Source organism: Dipodomys merriami, unplaced genomic scaffold, assembly GCF_024711535.1.
Source record: "Dipodomys merriami isolate MVZ:Mamm:240054 unplaced genomic scaffold, mDipMer1.0.p SCAF_4, whole genome shotgun sequence".
NCBI lineage: Eukaryota > Metazoa > Chordata > Mammalia > Rodentia > Heteromyidae > Dipodomys > Dipodomys merriami.
In genome coordinates, this window is record NW_027205603.1 from 32,270,885 (window position 1) to 32,295,573 (window position 24,689).

The 24,689-nt window shown below is 38.4% G+C and overlaps 1 pseudogene; it reads left to right on the plus strand.

Annotated features, from left to right (window-relative positions):
• The window catches only part of LOC138806132 (general transcription factor IIH subunit 5 pseudogene), an 83,767-nt pseudogene extending 59,483 nt beyond the window's left edge, over nucleotides 1-24,284 (plus strand).
• The last annotated feature ends 405 nt before the right edge of the window (nucleotides 24,285-24,689 follow it).

Consider the following 24,689-nt stretch of genomic DNA (forward strand, 5'->3'; position numbering starts at 1 on the left):
AATCTAGTTGATGTATGCAGTTGTTTAGATCTGCGGTTTCACTGTTGAGTTTTTGTCGAGTTGATCTATTTAGTGGGGAAAGTGGTTTGTTAAAGTCCCCGACAATTAATGTCTTTGGATCTATGTGGGATTTGAGGGAAAGTAGTGTTTCTTGGATAAATTTGGGTGCTCCGTTGTTCGGCGAATAGATATTTAGAATTGTAATGTCCTCCTGAAGGAGAGAGCCCTTAATTAGTATGTAGTGACCTTCTTTAGGTCTTCTCACTAATTTTAATTTGAAGTCTATTTTATCTGATATTAGGATTGCAACTCCCGCCTGTTTATGGGGGCCATTTGCTTGGTAGATTTTGTTCCTGGCTTTCACATTGAAAATGTATTTGTTTTTATGGGCAAGATGTGACTCCTGAAGGCAGCAGATAGAAGGATCTTGCTTTTTAATCCAACTACACAGTCTATGTCACTTAATTGGAGAGTTAAGTCTGTTAATGTTGAGAGATAGATCTGAGAGGTATTTGGGAGTTCCTGTCTTTTTATCCACCTTCTTGGGGGCTGTGGCAACTGGGTTCTTCCTATGGTTCTTGGACTCTCAGTTTGGTATTGATATTCCTTGAGCACTGTTTTTCCTGCTAAGGATTGTTTTCATTATCGGGGTATCATCTAGTATTGCACATGAATTTTTTGATTGCTTCTTTCATTTCTTTACAGGATTTTTCTGGGATTTTCATGGGTATTGCATTGCATTTGTAAATAGCTTTCGGCAGTATTGCATTTTCAGGATGTTACTTCTCCCAATCTGGGAGCATGGGACATTTTTCTCCTTCCTTAAGTCTGGTTTAATTTTCTTTTTCTGGTTTTTAAAGTTTTCATTATAGAAGGCTTTCACCTCTTTGGTTACGTTCATTTCTTTCTTGTTTGTGGACAATTTCACATATTTATTTCTTAGTGGTCTTATTTTTCACACTTTTTTATTGTAAAAATACTATATGGAGGAGTTACGTTTGCACGAGTAAGGTAATGAGTACATTTTTTTATCGAGCATTGTTGCCTCCTTCTTTGTTTTTCCCCTACCATCCCTTCCTTCCCAACCTCCCCAACTACCCTCCCACCACCCCTGCTCTGCCAAAGTTGTAAATTCCATTTTCAACATAGCGTCTTGTACATCTCATTGTTACAATGGGTTTTTTAGACTATTGCAAATGGAGTTGCTTTCCTGATTTCATCCTCTCTCTTCTTTTTGTTGGCGTATAGAAAAGCTACTGATATTTGTGGGTTAATTTGATACTCTGCTATTTTGCCAAAGTTTTGAATCAGTTCAAGTAACTTAGGAGAGGAGAGTATGGGTTTCTTTAAATATAGAATCATGTCATAGGCAAAGAGGGAGAGTTTTACTTCTTCCTTCCCTATTTGGATCTCCTTTATGTTTGCCTGTTGCCTTATTACTCTGGCTAGGAATTACAATATTATATTGAAGAGGAGTGGGGAGAATGGGCATCATTGTCTCATTCTTGATTTTAGAGGAAATGGTTTTAACTTTTCACCATTAAGTATAAGGCTAGATGTAAGTTTGTCATATACAGCCTTTATTATATTCAGCAATGTTCCATGGATTCCTAGCTTCTCCAGACTTTTATCATAAAGGGGTGTTGGATCTTGTCAAATGATTTTTCTGGATCTATTGAGATGATCATATGGTTCTTTTCTTGTTCCTATTGATGTGTTGAATTACATTAATTTTCTTGCATATATTGAATCAGATTTGCACCCCTGGAATGAATCTGATTGATCTTTTTTTATTAATTGTTGAGTAGGATGGGTAGAATTTTATTGAGAAGTTTTGCACCAGTGTTCACCAGTCCCTGTCTGGTTTTGGGATGAGGGCTATGCTGGCTTCATAGAATGAGTTTGGTTGTGATCTTTAGTTTTCAATGAAAATTTGAGGTGTATTGGAATGATTTCTTCTCTGAAGGCCTTATAGAATTCAGCTGTGACTCCATCTGCTTCTGGGCTTTTCTTGGATGGTATGTCTTTTATTGCAATTTCGATTTCATTACTTGTAATGGTCTATTTAGTTGGTTTAAATCTTCTTGGTTTAGTTTGGGTACATTAATATATGCTAGAAATTCTTCCATTTCTCCCAGATTCTCAAATTTGTTAGCATAAAGGTTTATAATGTATTCACTCATAGTGTTCTAACTCTTGCTTATTTCTGTTGTGTAGTTTCAATTCTCGACTCTAATTATATTTATTTGGGTGTGTGCTCTTCTTTTCTTGATAAGATTTGCTAAGAGTTTTCCAATTTTGTTAATTTTTTTCAAGGAACCAACTCTTTGTTTTGTTGATTCCTTTTATGTTATTTTTGGATTCTAATTCATTTAATTCTGATTTAATTTACATTATTTATTTTCATCTACTAGGTGGGGCTTTGGTTTGGTGCTCTTTTTCAAGGAGCTTAAAGTATGTTGTTAAATTGTTGGACTGAGATTTCTCAAATTTGTCGATGTAGGCATTCAGAGCTTTGTTATGTCCCATAGAAACTGGTATTTTGTGTGTTTATTTTTGTTACATATCATAAAGTTTTGAATTTCTGTTCTGTGACCAGTTACCCACTGGTCATTTAACAATGTGTTGTTCAGTCTCCACGTGTTACAGAATTTACTATGGTGACTTTTAGTGTTGAGCTCTAATTTTATTCCACTGTGGTCTGAAAGAATACAGGAAATAATTTCAATATGTCTGAAATTGCACAAATTTGCTTTGTGATCTAAAATACGATCTGTTTTGGAGAATGTTTCATGTGCTGGTGAGAAGAACATATATTCTGAGGCTGCTGGGTGAAATACTCTGTAGATTTCTGTCAAGTTTAGTTAGTATGTGCAATTGTTTAGTGCTGAGGATTCTCTGTTGAGTTTTTGCCAGATTGATCTATCCACAGATGACAGTGGTCTGTTAAAGTCATCAACAATCAATGTGTTTGGATCCGTGTCTGTTTTTAGGATAAATAGTATTTTTAATGGAGTTGGGTGCTCCAGCATTTGGTGTATAGATACTTAGAATTGTTATATCCTTGCTTTCACTTGGTGATTTGGACAGTCTGTGATGGTACAAGTTGTCTTTATGTCCATGTGTGGCCCGCTGGGATGTGGAATCCCATTCCTGGTCTTTGAGTTCACGATGCAGGTGAGTGGCAAGCCAATATACACACTGTCTCTTCTGTTTTGTCCAGGCTCCCTCCAGTCACTGCCACCATCAGTGCCACAGCCTCTAGCTTCTTAAGCAGGCTGCTTGTAACTAATTTTTTAGTGTAAATCTCTATATAATTACAGCTTCCTTGAGGTGACCCTTCAGATACAGATAATTTGGTGGGACCCTAAAACTCTGCTTCTTTAGAGAGAACACTATTGGTCCCCTGCTAAATTTCTGACAACTTTCCACCACTCTGAGAGACTCATATATAAATACAACCTTTTCCTCTTTCTCTTTTGAATTCACATCTTTTTCCCCTACTCAGCCACATAGTTCTTTAGTTTTCTTTCCTGGAATCTAATATTTATGGGATCATCCATTACTTAGTCAGTTATGTGTCACTTCTTGCATTTAGCAGAATGATTTTGAGATTTATTCCTGTTTATTTCTATATTTGATTGTATCATAATAAATACATGCCAAGTTTTTCTTATCTTATCTTTTCTTATTTGGGTATTTTTGCTGTTTCCAGGGTTGTCTGTTTGTCTGTTTGTTTTTGCTAGTATAAATAATTATTTTGTGAGCACTTGTATCCACACTATTATATAAACATGTTTTTGTTTGTCTTAGGTGATGCCTAAATGAAGAATTGTTGTATTTGACCAAAAATTATGTTTAAGTTTGTAAGATAATGTTATGCTATTTTCCAAAATAGCTGGAACATTTCTGCATTCTCATTAGTAGTGTGTGAATTCCAATTGTTCCTCATCCTCACCAATGCTTGATATTGTCATGCTTTTTAACTCCTACCACTCAAGTGGTTAAATAGTGGTATCATATTAATTTTAAGAAAATTGAGTTACATTTCCCTGATGGCTAATGACATTGAGCATACTTTCACCTGTTTATTGGACATTGATACGTTATCTTTTAAAAGTATCTATAACCTTTTGTCTATTTTCTAGATTCATCTGTTTTTGTCAGGATCATATGTCATTTGCCCATAACATCCCCAATTAATAGAATGTCTAGTGGAATTAAAAAGTCATGAGAAGAGTTCCAGGGTACTTCCTCATTATCCTCGGAACAGTATTTAGGTCTGGCACTGTAATATTTACTCAGAGAGGTCTGTGAGACTCTCAGAAATGCTACAATTTGAATAATATTTAAAGATAGATATGTTAAAGTCTTGGTTCCCAGAGAGATATTGTTGAGAGTTATTAAGATTTTTTTAAGAAGTGGTACTTTATAGGAAGTTTTTGGGTCATTGGACCTTGAAGGGGTCAAGGATACACAATTTTTCTATTTCATTTTTCTGTTCCCAGCCTTGTGATGAATAGCTTTGATCCATGTATTTCCCATGATATGATCATTTTCCACAGACCCAAAAGCAAGGTCGTCAATTGATTACAGGCTGAAACATCTAGAACTGTGAGCCAAAGCACATCTTTTCTTTTTATGTTTATTATCTTAGCTGGCTGACACATGTCTGCTACTGCTCTGATGCTTCCAGTCTTAAACAATATTGCCATTATTTCAGAATTTTCAAAAGGTTATTTCCCATTTATCCCCTATGGTTTCCTCACATAAACTTGTTGATTTTTGATATTTCCATCATGGAAATGTCCATCCTACTTTGTGCTCTTTTATACCCACTAGATAGTCAGTTCTTCCAGTGATTTTGTAAGTCATAATTAGAACTTTCAGTTCTGTAACTTTCATTTCCTTACTTCATTGCATGTATTTCTCTTGCTGAGATCTCTAGCTCTCTACTGAGGTTTTCATCCACAGGAAACCTTCTGTTTTATTTTATTTTCTTCTTATAATTGCAGCTTTAATATTCAGCATTTCCTTCAACTCCAGTTTGGACATAATGAATTTTCTTCTCTCTTGTGAATGTATTCCAGTTTTCTGGATGTTTGTATCTTGGATAATTTTGGATTATATCTTAGTCATTAAAGATGCTTAGAGATCCTGAACACTGTTATTTTTCTCTTACAGAGTTCTCCTTTGTGGTGGCAGGTAATTTTCTTGGCTCATGCAGAACCACAAATTATTTCTTGGATAGAAGTTCAGATGTAGTTTGATGTTTAGCTGAGCTACTCTGAATATTTTTAATACATACATATCTTTGGGTTAGTCATAAATGAACAGAGGTTGGTCAGCTTCTCTCTAACTCTTCTTCTTCCAGGGTTGCCCTGACTCTTCTCTAGGAAGACATAGTTTCCTGGCTTCACTTTAGTTTCTCATACCAGGAAAATAGTTTTTCCATGTGGATCTGTGCTACTGCTGTCCAAGTTATGTAGGTCAGCCCCAGACAGAAAGCAATGTAGTAAAAAAGATCTTCACCTACTTCTATGCCTCCTTCTTCCAGCATATATGCACTTCCCATTCATCTCTATTTTTATCAGGTAGCTGTCATTATGTCTGGATGCTTTCTGAAGAAGAAGGAAATTGTCTAGAGTCTATCATACCAGTAAGTTGAAGTGTCTGCAAAGTCTGTTCTTAAAATGATTTGTGCCAAAATGCATCTATTAGATCTATTAATTACATCTATTAATACATCTATTAGTACATCTATTAGAAGTATCTTAAAAATAACTTTTCTAATATAAATCCACTAAAAGGAAGAAAATAAATTACCCCATTTATTTATTGAATGAAATCAGTTAAGATGCAAATCATCAAGTGCTTTCATGGTGAAACTTCTCTAATTTCTATTTGCAAATTAAGTGGAAGTACAGTATAATAATAATATTATTGATAGAAATATTGGAAATATAGAGTGCTTACATGTGATGGAATAATAATGTAGACACATTTTTATCTGTTTACAGATGCAAAAAATTGAAGGATAGTTAAATACCTTGGCCCAAGTAAGAAAGTGTAGTAGCTTGGACATTTAAGTGGAATGCAAGATCAAGACTTGACTCTTACTCTTGTGCTCTTAGCTGTGATAGGGAATCCCAGAATAATACTGAGTTCAGAGTACAGCAAAAGGGGAAATTAATGTTGGTTTGTACTAGATAACTAGTTTAAAGGTGGGTTCCTTCATCACTTAGAATTGATAAGGAAATTTGAAAGTAAGATGGGTCAATTATAGAAAAGCTTTAGCTTTTGTTTTTCCCCATATCTAAGTCCTACCATACACTTTGTGACCATTTTCTCTCATGCTAGGAAATAGAAAATTGCAATTCACTGAGATGACCCCCACATTTTAAAAACAACAGTAATGAAGCTGTGAGAAGATGTGGGGTAGGAGGAGAGCTTCATGCTCGCTCTTTCAAGTCTTTCAGCTGATTGAAATATTTAGAGAAACATGGTTTGTTTGTGAAACTTTTGAGTGTTGTGTGAAAGCTAGAAGTGTCCAGATTATGAAAATAAAAAGAACTAAAAGAAAAAGTTAACAAGACCTAGACATAGGTCATGGAAAAGATCATGTACTTAGTTCTAATACATAAATGCAGCAAAATCTTGCATGAAAGTATGACACAATTATTATTGGAACTTTTGAAACAGATTTGCAAGTTAATAATGAAAAATGTCAAGTAGTAATACCAGAACATTTCTGAAAAAAACATAAGATTCTGATGTAATTTATTAATTAAGCTTTATTGTTAACATGAACTACAACTTATGGAAACAAGAGATTCTCACTAGACCTTTCATATAGTTCTTTTTATTCTTTATTTTTTTCTTTCTTCATTTCTCTTAGTATTTTGTACCTTGTGTTTTGCGTAATAGACAATGCAATATGTGAAAGGGGAAGGGAATCACAGAAACAGCAGAACAATGCATGAACCACAGCAACACTTATACTTACTTGACACTATGTTGGATATGAACATTACAACTTGTGGGTAGGAGAAGGAGGGGTAAGCGGGAGATAAAGAGGCATGGGGTAACAATGATTAAAAACAAATGTATTTATTGCCTTACCTGTGTAAATGTAACCCCCAGCTCATCACCTTTTCAATAAAAAAAGAAAAAAAAGACTTATTTTAAAATGTTCCAATGTTTGAGCTGTTTTATTTTTTGCAACATGTTACAAAACTATAATACAGTTAAAATTAGTTCTGTAGTTTAAGTCAGCTTTGGGTTACTGTAAAAAAAATGCCTCAGATAACCTATTTAAAATGAAGGAGGACTGATTTTTGATTCAAGAGTTTTAGAAGTCTGTTCCATGGTCAATTGCCATGTTGTGTTTTAGAACTGTAACAAAGCAGCATATCATAGTGGGAAATACAAGGCAAAGGAAAGCCGTGCACTGGACCTCAAGGCAGCCAGGAATCAGAGAGGGAGAAATAAATCAGTCATCTGAATAACTCCTTCAAGAACATGCCCTTAATGACTTAACTTCCTCCTACCACACCCCACCTACTAAAGAAATCACACCTCCCAATAGCACCACAGACTGGGGACCAGCTATCAACACATATTGGGGGACATTCAAACTATCGCAATTGGAACATGGGTAGGCTAATTAAACGAACACAATAGAAAGTTGAGCATCAAATGCCAATTTGTATGGTAATTAACATATGATTAGTTGTGATTTCAAATCAATAAGGGGATGATTTAGTCTATGGTTTTTGCACATCTGGAAAAATAATGATAGAATTAGTACAGCATACAGTTTATGTCAGTTTCAAATGTAAAAAATGAAGCTACTGAAATTTTCGAATAAATTATCATTCTGTTGCAAAAATAGCTACAGTATGGGAAGAATCTTTATCAGATTGACACAAACTCAAAAGCAAACTAAACTTCATTTCACAATCAGGTTATTTATAAAGTGAAAAAACAATCACAAAAGAAATATTGTGCAAAAGAAAGGACAAGCAACTTACCATAAAAACAAAAATAAATGCTCCTAAACAAAGCTGGCCATCTATGATGTACACCTGTAATCCTAACTGCTTTGGAGATTGAGATTCTGAGGATCATGAGTTGAGGCCACCCAGGGCAGAAAACACCTCAAGATTCCATTTCAATTGTAGATGAGGGTATGGTGCCATGTTCCTGCCATCCTAGCTATTAAAGGAAGCCTAAAGGATTTCCTGAGTAGAAGGCAAGACTCACAGCAAGAAAAGACAGAGAGACAGACAGACAGAGATAAAGACAGAGAGGAAGGAAAAGAGAATAAGAGAAATGAGGAGAGGAGAGGAGAGGAGAGGAAATGAGAGGGGAGGAGAAGGGAGGGGAATCAAGGAGAAGAGGGGAGGGAAGGGAAGGGGAGGGGAGGAAAGGAGGGAGGGTTCAAGAAAGAGGGAAGGGCTAGAGGTAAGGCTCAACAGTAGAGTTCTGTGGTCTACTCAAGGCCCTGAGTTCAATCATCTCTGCCCTACGCCCACCCTTACCCCTCTCCTCCACTCTTTTCCCTCCTAAAATGCTCTTAAACATATGTGCATATGTTCAACATCACTTGTAATAAGAGAAAGGTAGTTAGAATTATCATAACACTTCAGTATTTTCACAATAAAAATAAATAAAAATTAAAAAAAGAATTATCATAACACTTGAGTTTTCATTTCTCAAGCAGACACAAACTCAGCATGGCACCTCTCTGGTGGGTGAGATTGGGCAGGGGCAGGAAATCATGAGATAAGGTTCTCTATAGCCATGGTTTTCAACCCTTAGCATCAATTGAGGATTTCCTATGCCAGATGATAATGTGAATCTCTGGAGTGAGATACAGGCATCAATATGTTTAAGTCATCTGCAATGTTTCAAGATGCCAGGAAGTTGGGAATTGTTGCTTAGAAGAATTTATCCTTCAGATAGTCTCATTCATGAGCCATTTGTGAACACATGAATGCTATGTGCATAGGCCTTTGTGTAAGAAGCCTCTGGAAGAGCTGAAGGAAGCTCTCTGGTTATGGCTGGCAGCTCAGTGGCTGGGGAACATTGAAGAAGACTTGGGTTTCGTGATAGGACCTTTTAATTTTTTTGGACTTCAAATCATTTTACATCTACTATTTTTTTTTCTGTTTTTATGTGGTCCTAAGGAATTGAACCCAGGGCCTCATGCATGTGAGACAAGCACTCTACCACTGAGCCACCTTCCCAGCCCAACATGTACTATTTTTTAAGTAAATAAAAAAATAGATATAGGGCCAATCTTGAAATCCAGTATAGGTTGATTTTCTTTACTTGAGGTTTAAAATTTTTTGCACTTACTATTAATATTGTAGCATTAATAGCATATATACAAAGTTTCTGGTTTTTATGGGTGTTTTGTTTTGTTTTGTTTTTGTCAGTCATAGGGCTTGAACTCAGGGTCTGGATACTATCCTTGAGCTTTTGCACATAAGCACTCTACCACTTTGAACCACAGTGCCACTTTCAGTTTTCTGGTGGCCAATTGGAGATAAGTCTCATGGACTTTCATTCCTAGGCTGGCTTTGAACCAAGATCCTCAGATCTCATCCTCCTTAATAGCTAGGGTTACAGGTGTGGGCAACTGGCACCTGGATTTTTACCAGCACCAACGTACATTCTCACAGAGTATCAATGGTCACCAGTGTGCCCTCAGACAGGACCTTAATCATTTTTGTTGTTCACAAGAAACTTCTAAGCTAGACAAGAAAGATGCTATCTAATGGTATGGGTTTATTTCTCTACAAGGTAAAGAATTAAAAGGCAGAGGAGTAGTAAATTATAGTAAAGCAGCAAATTTATTGAAAGCAAAAGTATAATACAGACTCTCCCTAGAGAGCAGTGCCGGAGCTAGGAGTCCAGTGAAGTCCCCAGGAAGTATCTTCTATTAATTCTTCTTTTATTAGTATTAATTCTCTTCCTACCACAGGTTGTTATTGGTCAGCAAGGGTCCATGTGCTGACTTTGATCCCTTGTTATTCTCTGCTACTGGGCACGAGCATGGAAGTAATTGCGAATGGTCATGCCTGATAGTGCATGTGTTTGTAAGTGGGTTAGATGAGACATGCCCAATTATTCACAAAGTATTCCCTTACTACTGTTGTAGGATTTTGAGCAAGAATCTGAAACATGGGGGGGGAAAAAGCATCATTCTGAGTATGAGCCCAAGGCACTATGGGAACAAGAAACACCTATGTCTGCCTGGTGATACGTCCACCATCTTCTATCCATATCTGCCTAACAGTTCGCCTTTTTGTCCTCAAAAGGAATTTTATTGTGTTACTTTCTAATCTTCTAGAATAGTACTCAATAATCTTAAAACGGGAGCAAACCTTTCCATATTAATTATAGATTAGCTTGCTGGCATTGCTACTGCAGTGAAATCATTCCTTTTGTTTTACCCCCTGGAATGAGAAAAGATCTACTTATTCTTCCTTGTGGCATCATGGGGTCTCACAAGCACAAAAAAGTTACCTGAAAAGAGGAAACCAGTGTTTACAAACCAAGCTCTCGGAAAAACACAGACATCTGTCTCAGAAACATTTTATTTACTGATACATTTTCCAATGCAACTAATTTGTAATTTCATCAGGATGTGCTTATGACCTAATACATTCATTTTTTTTCTCTCACACATACAAAAAAATGTCTATCATCTAGCATGCAATTCAGAGCATGGAAATTGGCATAGGAACTAATTACAGCTCACAAAGGAAAAGATTCTGCTGTTTTGATGAATATGTGTTTTCCCAGCGTTTCTGTTATTTCCGTTGGTAATTATAGAAAATAGTTTGTAGTGGGAAAATTGTGGTTCTCTGTGCATTTCTATTCTAACTCATGAGAAGGCAGTGTTCCTGGCAAATATTTTGGAATCCATCTGGAACGAAGCGATGACGACAAGTCCTTTGTTGTTTCAGTGTCTTTCCTTGGTCTGTTAAATAAAAGATACATGTGATGGGTGTTAGGAGACTCAAAAACTTACCTTGTATTTAGAGTTTTGAGAATCTACATCATTCTTAAATACCCGTTTGGAGGAGAGACATGCACAAAGCCAGGGAATTGTGTATATAGGCTTGTTGCAAACAAAGAAAGATCAATGCAAAAGGCTTACCTCAAAGGCAGCTGTTTCCTTCAGAACATATTAGATGTATTCTTTAGCAGACAGCATTTTTGAATTTAGGAAAAACATCTTTTTTTGGGATCATGTGGTCTCAGAATCTACTGTTGCCTCAGCTGTCAGGGTGAGGATTTTGATGAGGTCCAAAGAATGTAAAATGGAAGAATGAACACATGATAGACAGATGTGTTAACCTAACCTTGGAATAACCATATTTTATTGATTTAAACCCTGAATTTCCAAATATGTTTCACAATTTACTCTAGAATGAGTTAAAAATGCTGTGAGCTACTGGCATGCATTTCTGCAGAGATGACATCTGAGCTAAGGAAGGTTAAGGCACTGCACTCACTAGACATGAAGACCATAGTATTGGAGTGGAGACTTGGATAAAAGCTTCTGGTTCATTGAAAAAAAATGTAGGAACAGTGATGGATCTCATCCTTGAAGCTAGACTAGTCAAAAGTACTGAGACCTGCTCTCAAAAAACAAAAACAAAAAGACTGTGGGACATATCTAAAGTGGTAGACCACTTTAAGGTCAATCACAAGTACATTTTTTTAAAAAAGTTGGGTCCTGGAGGCTCTCACCTGTAAGCTACTCAGGAGGCTGAGGTCTGAGGGTTGCGGTTCAAAGCCAGCCCAGATAAGAAAGTCCAGGAGACTCTCATCTCCAATTAACAACTAGAAAACTGGAAGTAGAACTGTGGATCAAATGGTAGAGTGCTACCCTTGAGCAAAACAGCTCAGTTACAGCACCCAGGACCTCAATTGAAGCCTCACAACTGACCAAAAGAAGAGAAAAAGTACTAAAAGTGGTTTTCCAGAGAGTGCAGAGTTGCTAACCATGACAACATGACTTTTAACAGAAAACAGAATCACTTCAGGAGTAATTCTAACTCAAAAATCCTGGACTGAGAAATACAAGGACCCCAAAGTGAGATTTGTGAGCTGGGGGCCTCTGGAGTCTAAAGGTGAGGAAGAAATACAGCTGAAGCTAGACAGTATTATCTCATAGTGTGAGAACAGTGGAAATGAGATTCAAGCTATGCATTGGGAACAAGACAGGTAAAGCTTCCTAATTAGGAACAGAAAGGATTTCATAAAGGCCAGGCTGCTCCAGATTTAGAAGACATGTTTCACTTTTTTGTGCAGTCTTTGTGGCCTTGTACCTGCTGGTCTCATGGGCAGTGAACTTCACACAGGAACGGTTGAATCATAGCTGGAATCATCCCATTCTATATAGGCCCTGACCTCAGGATATGTCTTACTGACTTCAGTATCTGAGTTAGAACCATCAAGTTCCTCCTGCTACTGATGTCATCATTTTGCAAAAACATGTTGGTCTCATAGTTTGGTTTGGATCTTATGATAAGCTGTTTAAATTGGTGAAAATACACAGGCAATGTGGGAGAAACACATTATCTGCTCCAAGAGCAATAAGCCAAGTTAATCTTGTGTTATAGCCTTGGAGAAAATCTTTTCTCAAATGATCTCCATGCCTACATGCAGAGCTGAGTGGCATCTCAAAGACTGAGGCAGCAAAGAGGAAAGGCAGCTATGCAAAGAGATGCCAAGACTTTTATCCCATTTGAGTCATCGGTCAGATATCTGGAGGCTTATATAAAGAATTTGTTCAGCAAAAATGGCGTTTAGATGTCTGCAAAGTAACCTAAGAAACTAAGATCATCATAACCCACACATGGTAGGTGTTATCAAAGTTAGTGGAAAGTTAATAATGTATTGCGCAGCTGTGTGACCTCCAAAATTAAATTGTTTTAAGAAACTAACACCAAAGGAACCTAGCAGGTTTAATTCCATTTTTTTTTGGTAACAGTTCCCCCTTTCTCTTTCTTGGTCATTTGTACAGCCATGTTGAACCCCACTAGTTCTAGCCTGGTTAGTCCTAAACTGCATCTTATCTACAAATATTCTGGCCTGGTAGCCTAATTTGGCATTTTAGGGCAAAGTCATGAAAAGTGTCATTTTGATGGATAACAAATGAAGATTCAGAGTTAATTTGTCTGTTCTCCTCTTGAGTTGTTGTCTCACCCTGTCTTGCAGGGACAAAGGCTTGAGATGGTTAGTAGAAGTTGCTGAGAATAGATCCCTGAGATTCCCAAGCAGGGCAGAAATGGAATCCATCTGGCACTCTCTTTCTCTGCAATGGGGCTCTTCTCAACTCCTTTCTGAGTAAATGGCAAAGATGGATGGTACCTGTCAAGGCAGGAGAGGATGGTCTTCAAGCCCATGGTACCTTGGCTCTGTAGGGCTATTCCTTGGGCTTTGGGTTATATGAGATTTTCTTCATGTTACTTCTGTACCTTTCTACTAGGCTATGAACATACTTTCCAGATGTTGGTCTTGTACTTGACAATGAGATAGAAAGGAATGAAAGGATACAAGTATCTTTCTCAAATAAACCTTTCAAAAATGAATCCCTTTGGGGGCTCTAAAAGTTGTTGAGTTAGTTGTAGTTAATGTTGTAAAGTACTTTTCTATCATGTAACTTTAAAAAAATTAACTTAGTGTTGATAATAGACAGTTGTTTACTCTGTTTGGGCTGACTGGTTATTTTTGTTTGCTTTTGAGTTTGTTTTTGCTATGTACAACCTAGGCTGGTGTTGAACTCACAATCTTCTTGTCTCAGGCTCCCAAATGCTGGGATTAATAGGCGTATACCTATTAGCTAAAATTCATAAGCTTAGCTATTGTTTTCCTTGGCAAGAAACATTTTTTTCCAAATACAACTTGATACTATGACCAGTAATTGATTTACTTATAGTCATTATATGATTGAACCATGATTCAGAACCAAGGAATCATGCCATAACATGTGCCAATCATTGATCATTAGTGTGGTAGTATCTACCTAAATATAATTTTTTTCATTGCGAGTAGAGAATCAAGCAGAATAAGGATCTTCATTTCTATAGCCCTATTCTTTCCTAGGACTGGCCTGGTTGAATTGTACCTGTAAAATTGGTCTCCCCTTACATCCTTATACTACCACAAATGTGGTATCTATGTATTCCCAGAGTAGAGTCTTCTGTGTGTGCCTTGGCTAGGTCCACTCACTATAATGCTCTGCCATGGACTCAAAACCTGCCTCTTCTCCAACCTTCTGCTTTCCTCTCTTATTCATCACTGCCCTTTGGACAACTGATTTAAGATTAATGTCATTTTTCAAAAAGATTGAATACCTATTGTGTAGAGACACCTGTTATTTGTTAGGATTTAGCAACAAGCAAACCAGAGTTCTGTCTTTAGTTTCCATTGACATGGGACATTAATGAAAACTATGACAACTGTTATAAAATGAAGACCCTATATGCTAAGGACTTCCTCTAGAACAGCGGGCAATGCTTAGTCTAAGCCCCTGATAAAACTTTTGAATGACACTGAGCTTCACACACCACATTGGAATTTCCCCATGTGCAGCTGTATCCATGTTTCCAGTTTCCATTCCCCCTCATGGTCTCACATCCCTTCTAGCCTCTCCTCTCCCAATCTAGGTAGCAATAAATCACATGCTATTCTCACAATAAATAGGATCTGCCCCAAATACACTTTCTGTTTGTAATAGACTACCAATCCACATTGAAAATTTTAGACTACCAATCTGAAATTTTTTCCCTTTAATTCTTACCTTTAGGAGCACAAATCATTTTTTTTCCAGTTGTGGGGTTGAATTCAAGACCTAGGTGCTGTCCCTGAGTCTCTTTGTGCTCAAGGTCAATGCTCTACCACTTAAGCCACAATGCCACTTGTGGTTTTTGGCTGGCTAATTGGAGATAAGTCTCAAGAGGACTTTTCTGCCTAGGCTGGCTTTAAACTGCAATCCTCAGATCTTAGCCTCCTTAGTATCTAAGATTACAGGCATGAGCCATTGGCACCCAGCATGAGCCATTGGCACCCACAAATCTTTTATAATAGACTAGAGATGGGTGATAAATTATATATACACACACACACATATATATATATATATAAATATATATAAATATATATATACATATACAACAAACTGGCATACAAGATTTAACAAAGTATAAAGGAAATCGTAAAAGAATATGATCAGGAATATACCATTGGTTGACTTTATTAATTTGATTTTTTTAATGTGGTTTGCTCATCTGAACTATGTTTCAGCAGGAGTCCATTTGTGGGATTTTTGAGAGATATTTAAGAATCCCCTGAGCTCTCTGTGAGCAAGGCTGATGAAGGAGAGTTTGAGTTTCCAGCTCTTTTAGTGTCTTAGAAACATCTGTAGATCTCTGCTGGTTATATAAGACACAGAAAGGGGTGTCCCTGAAGATACCAGAGGCCTTGCCAAGAAAAGAGGCTCACCATGGGGTGGACTCAGGTCAGGGTGAGTGGAGAGGGAGTGGAGGACTCGAGGAGAATTCCTGTGATAACATGAAACTGTAGTTTTTGGCTTCCAGCCAAAGACAAGACAGTCTGATTATGCTGCATATTTTAGTATTCTCTTTCTAGTTCATTGCAAATGAGAAGACAAAAGGCTTCTCTTTGTCACAGAAATCAATTTCTTAGCTGCCATTTCTGTTTAGCACAACCTTTGTCACCTATATCCTTTAAAAATGCCACTTGTTAGTGTGGTTACCAAATGAATTTGAATCCAGGTTTAATTCTTTAAGAAATCATATTTTGCCTGTAAAGGGTATAAAAATAGGCATATGGATGAGCATATTAATCACAGCTACTATTTCCAGGGATTGAGTGAAAACAAGTATTTATGTTAATAGCATGTGTGGCTGAGCATACAAGTGTAGAAATATTCGTGAATACCAAATTCAGCTCTTCTGCTACAAGAATATAAAGGAAAGAATAAATTATTCTAACAACACACTTCATTCAGTTTACCTTCCTTCCTAAGATTAAATTGTCATTCTTTTAATCAAGAATAAATATTAAAGAACACACACACACACACACACACACACATATCCAATCACAACCTGTTAGGGTCTGAATGAATCAGTCATGATATCTAGCCAAATTCTCTGGCTCTACCTCTAAATTGATCTGGAAGACCCCAAGTGCACTCAGCTGGCCTCCATGGAGAATCAAACCTTATAGAACTATTACTTGTTTCCTTGTAGCAATATCTCTTGCAATCAGTTCCTTAAGGAGAAATTGCAATCAGTGGGCTGGGGGATGTATTATGGTAGAGCATTTGCCTACATCATGTGTAAAGCCCTAGGCTTAATCTTCAGCATTACAAAGAAAGGAAAAGAAAAGAAAACAAGCACCACTTATACAAAGCATGTCATAGCACATACACCAACCCCACAAAGCAATGGATATTGAGTATCATAAGGTAGAGAATATAATAAATTATGTCAGAATGGAGTTGAGAGAACTATTGCTCAACCTCTGTGATTTGAGTCTTTGAAGAATATTTTAGAAGCAAAGGAGGAGAAGTCTTGGAAATGATAAACCAGAGTCATGTATCCCACTCATACGAAACAGGATGAAACCAAATGTTTCAGATTTTTTATCTACTGTTTTTCCTCTTCTGAGTTTGGACAAACTTTTCCATCACAGGTACAAGGTGTGCCCAGGTCAGCAGACAGTTTTCTGTCTCTGAAGAAAGATCCTATTATTGGTACTTCTTAATTGTAACCATACTAACAATTTTTTTAGCAAATACCAAAACTGCTGTGAACAACATAGACATTTTCCCCATCAGTTATAATAACAGAGGAATGCCACTTCCTATCAGCATGCCATATGAAGACCACAGGAGCCAAGTGGTGGATCAGTTATGTTACCTCTTCTAGAACTGAGTCAGAGGCATAAAATTGGAAGGCTCTCCTGAAATGAACTGAGTTAGCATGCAAAGGTTAGGTCTCACCACATCATTACCCACTTCTTCCATTGTCACAGTGAAGTATTAATGAGCATAGAGATACAAACAAATAATTCCAAATTGCTAATTGGGACATTTTGTATTTGTTGCACTGTTTACTGTCAGGTATAAAAGAGATAGACAAATTAAAAGTTTTAGAAAAGCCAGGCATTGGTGGCTCATGCCTGTAATCCTAGCTATTCAGGAGGGTGAGATCTGAGAATTGCAGTTCAAAGCCAGCCTGAACAGGAAAGTCCATAAGACTCTTATCCCCAATTAACCATCAGAAAACTGGAAGTAAGGCTGTGCCTCAATGTGGTAGAGCTCTAGCCTTGAGCTAAAGGGCAGGGACAGTGCCCAGGCCCCAAATTCAAGCCCTACAACCAACAACAACAAAAAAGTTTTATAAATGCCATCCATCAGAGGCACAATCACATAGTGTACGTTTGTTCTACATTGATAGTAGTCAGAAGCGGGGGAGGGGGGAGGGGAAGGCTGCTGGGCACTAGTGACTCATGCCTGCATTCCCAGCTACTCAGGAGGCTGAGCTCTGAAGATCACAGTTCAAAGCCATACTAAGCAGGAAAGTCTGTGGGACTCTCATCTCCAATTAAATGCGGAAAAAGGCTGGAAATGGAGCTGTGGTTCAAGTGGTAGTCTGCTAGCCTTGAGCACAAAAGTTCAATGACAACACTGAGGCCCTGAGTTCAAGACCTAGGACTAGCACAGAAAACAAGCAAACAAAACCCTACATGGCAGGTGCATTCACATCAACACCCCCAGAAATCTGTGACTATTTGTTTTTTGTTTTGTTTTGGTTTTTTTTTTTTTGTCAGTCGTGGGGCTTGAACTCTGGGCCTGGGCGCTGTCCCTCAGCTCTTCAGCTCAAGGCAAGCGCTCTACCACTTGAGCTACAGCACCACTTCCGACTATTTGTTAATACTACATACCAGTATCAACTCACAGGTACAAGCCCAGTGACAAAACACTTCTAGGACAGTACTCTTTAAGTACACCAACTTCATTACTCATAGATGGACGAGAAAGGAACCATAGGAGCCTCTAGATCCTGGCAAGTTTGTCCCCTAAAGCTTATGAAAGTTACTTTGAGTAGATGGAGTCTTATATAAATTCATATCATATATCATATTTCTTTTGGGAAACCCCAAAAGTATGATTCATCCTGGGTTTTAGGCCTAGGAATCACTGAACTTATTATGCAAAAATATTTCCAGACACAACTGTTCTGAGGTGTGGGAACAAAGTGCTGGACATTTCTTCTTCTCTTAGAATGTGGCCTTTTCAGCACTTTCTACAGTTACTCATGAGATCTCAAGTCAAAAGTAGAGAAGAGCTGGGTCACCAAGACCACTAGGAGAATTTATTACATCTTTACTAGAAAAAGAAATGAAATACTATTTAGCATTGGCCAGTCTTTGGCTAATTTTTGTTATTCTCAGTGTTTTCTGATCCAGCACTCACCAAACACCTATGAGGTGCTCTACCTGCATTAAGTCAGTCCGTTCCTATTGCTCTAGGAAGTACACACCAAGATAGAATTTAATTTATGAGAAATTCAAAGCAAGGAGAGATCACACTACTATGGAAAAGATAATGAGAGAAGTAAGTAAATAAGATGGGAATAGTCTTAGAATACAATACTATTTGTGTGTGTGTGTGTGTGTGTGTGTGTGTGTGTGTGTGTGTGTGTGTGTGTGTGTGTGTGTGTGTACACTCCAGTACCAAGGTTCAAACTTAGGACCTCATACTCTCACAATGTTTTACTCATGGCTGGTTCTGTACTGTACCATTTGAGTGGTACCTCCAGTACAGATTTTTGCTAGTTAATTAAAATCTCTTGGACTTTTCTACCTGGGCTGACTTTGAGCTGCAATCCTTGGATTTCAGCCTACTGAGCAGCTAGGATTCCAAGCATGAAGCACTAACACACATCTCGAAAGGCAATGAGATGTGCTTAGCCAAAGCTGCCCATCAAAGGCAGCTGCATAGAGCATCCTCAGAGCGCTGCATCCTCAGAGGCTGGCTACAGCTATGGGATGCATGCTGTGTTGGTGAGTGCTGAGATGTGTCCATACAACAGATGGTGCAGGTCTTTGGTCCATGATGCCTTCTAGCTAGAGATCATGCTGATCTAATTAGGACAAACCACACAATAACATGACCTGGAGAGCTTTAAATAAAGAATTATGAAGAGGAAGGCATGGTGACACATACCTATAATCCCAGATACTCAGAAGGTGAAGGTAGAAGGATAAAAGTCTGAGGCTAGCCCAAGCCATAGAATAAACTATCTAAAAACAAACTAAAGCAAAAAGGACTGGGAGCATGGTTCAAGTGGTACACAGCCTGTCTAGTGAGCACAAGGCCCCAAGTCCAAACCAAAGTACTCCTAAAAGGAATAAGAAATAATCACTAAACTCTAATACAGAGTGATGTGAGGATCTAAACACACTCTCCATGGTTTCCTGAGGTTTAGGGAGACAGCAAAGGAAGCCCAACCTCAGATGGGGTGTAACTTGAGACATTTCCAGAGGTATAGCTCAACCCTTGAGAGTAGGATCATTTGATTGGTTTGCCCTGGCTGGGGCTGATGTGCTATCCCAGGACAAAGGAATGCAGCTCGTGGGGCTTCAGGCAGAGAGAAGCCAGCTGTGAGAGTACAGGCAGTGGCTCAGAGGAAGTCAAGCACGACCTGCAGAGGCATTGGGATGCTGTGTGAAGCACTGGTCTTTGTGTTGAGATGCCAAGGGAAAGGACACCAGGCTACTGTGGTTCTGAGCAGCAGGCTGGGGCAGAGCTTCCGCACAATTTTCACAGTTAACCACACATGCATAATTCCCCTGGGCACTTCATCTCACTGTGTCCTCCAGTGCCCTGTCTTGAGGCTGGTCACCATGGTGTCCACCCTGAAGGAATGTCATTCAGTATTGAACAACAGGAGCAGAAGGCAATAATGTACTGATGACTGCGAAATATGGGTTGACTCAGTAACCTGACTAAGTTAGACTGTTTTTAGAGTTCAGATTTTTTTCTTTTTCTTTTCCAATATCAGGGCTTGAAGTTGGGGGCTGGCACTCTCACTTAGCTTTCTTGCTCATGATTGGTGCTATACCACCTGAACCATGCCTCTAGCCCAGCTTGTTGATGGTTATTTTGGAGGTGAAATTTCATGAACTCTTCTGCTTAGGCTGGCTTCAAACTACAGTTCCCCAGATCTGAGTAACTAGAGTTATAGTCATGAGCCACTGGTGCTAGCCAATGTGTAAACATATACATTATATATATGCATACATATGGAGAGAAAGAAACAGAAAGAAAGAGTGAGGGAAGGAAGGTGGAAGAGAGAGAGAGGAAAAAACTGAAGCTTGGAGACATGAAGTAAGTTACAGGTTGTTTATTTAGTAAGCTAAAGAGTTTTGGTTCCAAAATGCCATCTTCCATGCCTCGGGTTTTTAACTGCCATCCGGCATTTATCATGATTCATCACAAAAGCACTAAAGCCCTTTTCAAAATTCCCTGTTTACTGTAGAAAACTTTTTCCTAAGGATAAGCCCTAGGAATTGCTATCATCAAAACAAATTGGGTTTTTAAAATTTATTTTTGTTTTTCTTTTTTTTGGCAGATTCGAGAAGGCATCCCTCTCTTGTAATAGTTTGTCTCCACTAGGAGGACAGGGACAGATTTTTTTTTTTTTATAATTTAATTTTATTTTATTTGTGAACATACTGTACAGAGGAGTTACAATTGCATGGGCAGGATAATGCGTACATTTCTTACCAACCATTGCAGCCTCCTCCTGTGTTTACCCTTCACATACATTCCCAGCCTCCCCCCTCCCCCCCAATCCCAATCCTTCTCCTTCCCCCCCCTTCCCCCCCTCCCCCCGCACCGACCTTGTAAAGCTCGTTTTGGACATGACAACTTGTACTTCTCATTGTTGCAACAGGTCCACCTGTATCCTTAAACAACTGGTTTTTCCCCATCTCCTCCTCACAGATTTTTAACCAGATGTGAAGGAAATAAACCTGCTTCGTAGAAAAGGATCAGAGATGACAAGTAGTAGGGACTGATGTCAGCAGGAGCAGCTCAGGGCCCTGTGGTCATTTAGCCTAGGGGTGTGGGGACAGAGAAGGAGCAATGGCCCTGGGCATGATGGCCCTGGGGTAGCTAAAGGGTTTGTTTCTACAGAGAGACACCCAGATTTTCTTTCTTTTCCCCTCAGGGCTGAATATGAGGAAATGAGCTCCATTAAAACCAGACAGATTGCTGCTGACTCTAAAGAAGAACTTCTCAGCCATTAAGATGATGAAATGCTGAATAAAGTTCCTTGGGAAGTGTTGACGTTTCTATTCCCTGAGATATTAAAAAAGAAAATCAAAACTATCTATCATGAATGATTTAGATGTTCTTCCCAGTGAAAATAAGTCTCTTAAGGTCCTCTCTGCCCCAGAATTTCAATAGGCCTGAACCACTTTAATTCTTCCTTCCAATAGAGGTAAATGCCATCCAAGGACATTGAGCCAACAAAGGCCCAGTATAACTATTATTATTAATAAGAGTTCACATGCATTGTCTATTCACTGTGTCTCAGCTTTGCAACACCACAGCTTTGCATCATTATTTCCATACATATTGTGAAATTCCGAGAAGTCTAGTAACAAAACAAAGAACTAGTAGACAGAATTCTAACCCAGAACCATCCATGTTTAATTGCAAATGGCCTTATGGAATTTTACCTTTAACTCTTTCAACAGATTTCTTAGCTGACATCCTGGGATGTTTTCCTGCTATCCCTGGAAACTCTCCAGAACAACCTTGAAACCTGCCAAGTCTGATTTATATCACATTTCTAGGAAACTAGCAAATAGGGAGGCCACAAGTAGAAAGAATAATTGTCAAAGGTAAGGAAGAATCATATATCTCTGCTTCCTGGGCCCTCATGGAATCACAAAGCATCAATTCTGCTCACAAAACTAAGCAGTGAGTAGGCATAAATGATACAGTTCCAGTCAAGCATGAGAAAAGACATGCTGGTGGTTTGGGATTGGACAAGTATAAAAGAAAGCAGAAATACTGTACTAGGGTGTGCAGAAATGACCTCTGAACTGCACAGCCCCTGGCATGACTTTGAAGGCTCAAGTTGCTTTGACACTGTCCTGGGACCTCAAGACAAGGAAACAAATCTCTTTGATAGGGAAGACACCTTGGCATAAGTGCCTGTAAAGAGCATTTACTGAGTATGGTGTCTGGTGCCTCCCCCTGGAAGCCAGGTCCAGCAGGACTTCCCTGTGGACACCAGCTGGCCGCTTCAGCATCTCCATTACTCCTGGTCCAGATGACTTCAAGCTGGAATTTGGTTTATGAGGCTCTGACCTGCAACTTATGCCCCTAAACACTATTTGCCTTGGAAGACTTTTGCAAAATACTTATATGTACCATCATCAAAACATGGTCTCTGCTCTGTACATCTTTCAACATTATACAAAATAAGGCTTTTCATACTACCAAGGAGTTCCAGATGAAAATAGAAATGATGCATGAGGGTAAGAGCTCTGATGAAAGTATTCTGGATTGTTTATAAGCACAAGGGGAGCCCCTAGCTGTAGACATTAAAGCATGCTCTCAAGGGGTTGAAGACAGCAGAACTTTCTGTTGGTAGCCCAAGCTTCTATAAAATATACTAGACCAGGTGACTAGGAGGTTGAGAATCAGAGTAACATACTCACAATTTCATTTAACCTTAATTTCTTCTTAATGGCCCCATGTTTAGGGATTTAGGACTTCAATACACAAACTCAAAGAGCACAATTCAGTCAATAACATCTTCAGAATGGAATTTGGAAAGTAGTTATGTTAAAGAGTGCACCCCAGGTAAACATATCAGTATGCACAGGTTTAAAGGTCCTGTGTACCAAGAATGTCAGAGTAGTCCAACATGGTGGATGCAGATTCTGGTGAAAGCAGAAGGAAAATCTGGAATGTTTTCTTTTTCTTTCCTGTTTTCCTTACCTCTTCCTTTCTTCCTTTCTTCCTTCCACTCTCCTTTTGCATTACCATGATTTGAACTCAGGTCATCACACTTCCTAAGCTGACACTGTATCACTTGAGCCATTACTCCAAGCCTTGCTTTTTGCTGGAGATTGTTGAGATGAAATCTTGGAAATTTTATTTAACAGGGATGACCTTGAACTGTCATCCTCCTACTTTCAGCCTGCAAGATTATTGGCATGAGATACCAGTGCTGGCTGGAATGTTTTCTATGCACATTGTATTTTACATACCTTATCCACTAGGGTGTGGGCAGAACTTTAAATAGAGGACTCAAACAGATTTGCATTTTTAGGGGAAAAAAGATTAGTTGGTTTTCATTTGGTGAATATATAGTAGGACAAAAGGAATTGGATTTGGGACGTAAGCCTGAAACAGTACTAGAAAAATGAAAAGGGGTTTTGCAAAGCAACAATAGCCAAATGGATGATGAAAGGTGTTGGAATGTGTTTAGGGGGCAGAATAATAGCAATGATTGACTCTAGAGAATGCAGAAGGGATACGTGTAGAGAATTTTCATTCTTGGAATGGGTAAATGGTCGGTATTTATGTTATTGTATTGGGACTACAGTTGAGTTAGAACTGCATACTATGTTTGTTGTTGGTTTGTTCTGTCCTCTGACTGCCCTGCTCTTCTGCCCTTTCCATAAATCTCATTAACATTTTAGTAGATGAAGACATGAAGGAAAGAGCAAAGATACAAACTGTGATCATAAAAATTGGTAAGAATTGACTTTGTCGGTGACGCCGGGGCACCGCTGGACCAGCTGGAAGGCGTGCGTGGTGAACCTCTGAGCGACTGGGAAAAGTGGACATTCTTGGGGCTTCTGACTGGAAAAGTTGGTCAACGTCTTGAAAGGAGTGCTTATAGAATGCGATCCCGCCATGAAGCAGTTCCTCCTGTACTTGGATGAGTCTAATGCGCTGGGGAAGAAGTTCATCATTCAAGACATCGATGACACTCATGTCTTTGTAATAGCAGAGTTGGTTAATGTCCTCCAGGAGCGAGTAGGTGAATTAATGGACCAAAATGCTTTTTCTCTTACCCAGAAGTAAAAATACTAAACATTGACCACTTAGGAATTATAAGAAGCAAATGTGAAAGACCATCCCCATTTCAAATCATGTAATCAGTTAAACCTAGCAGATTGTTTAGGAGCATGTTGTAGGAAAGATGGTGGGATCATTTGTTCAAACAAACAAACAAACAAAAAAAAAACCCAAAGCCCTGAACTGATTGTGTTGTACTTTACAAGTTACTATTTAAATAAAAATGCCAGGGTAGAAAAAAAATTGGTAAGAATTTGGTGAAACAACAGTATTACAATTTAAATGCCAAACCACTCCTAACAACTACATAAAAATAATAGCAAATTAAAATAAATAAATAAAATACAAACAATGTGAATTCTTTGTGTGCAGATAGCTTGTATAATACTATATTTTATTAACTGTAAAATTAATGTTAATTACAAGAGCTTATATACTAACTCAAATCCTATGTAGATTCCAGTGAAGGCTTGACACACATTTAGTGCATCCTGAACCTAAGACTATAATACCAACTCCT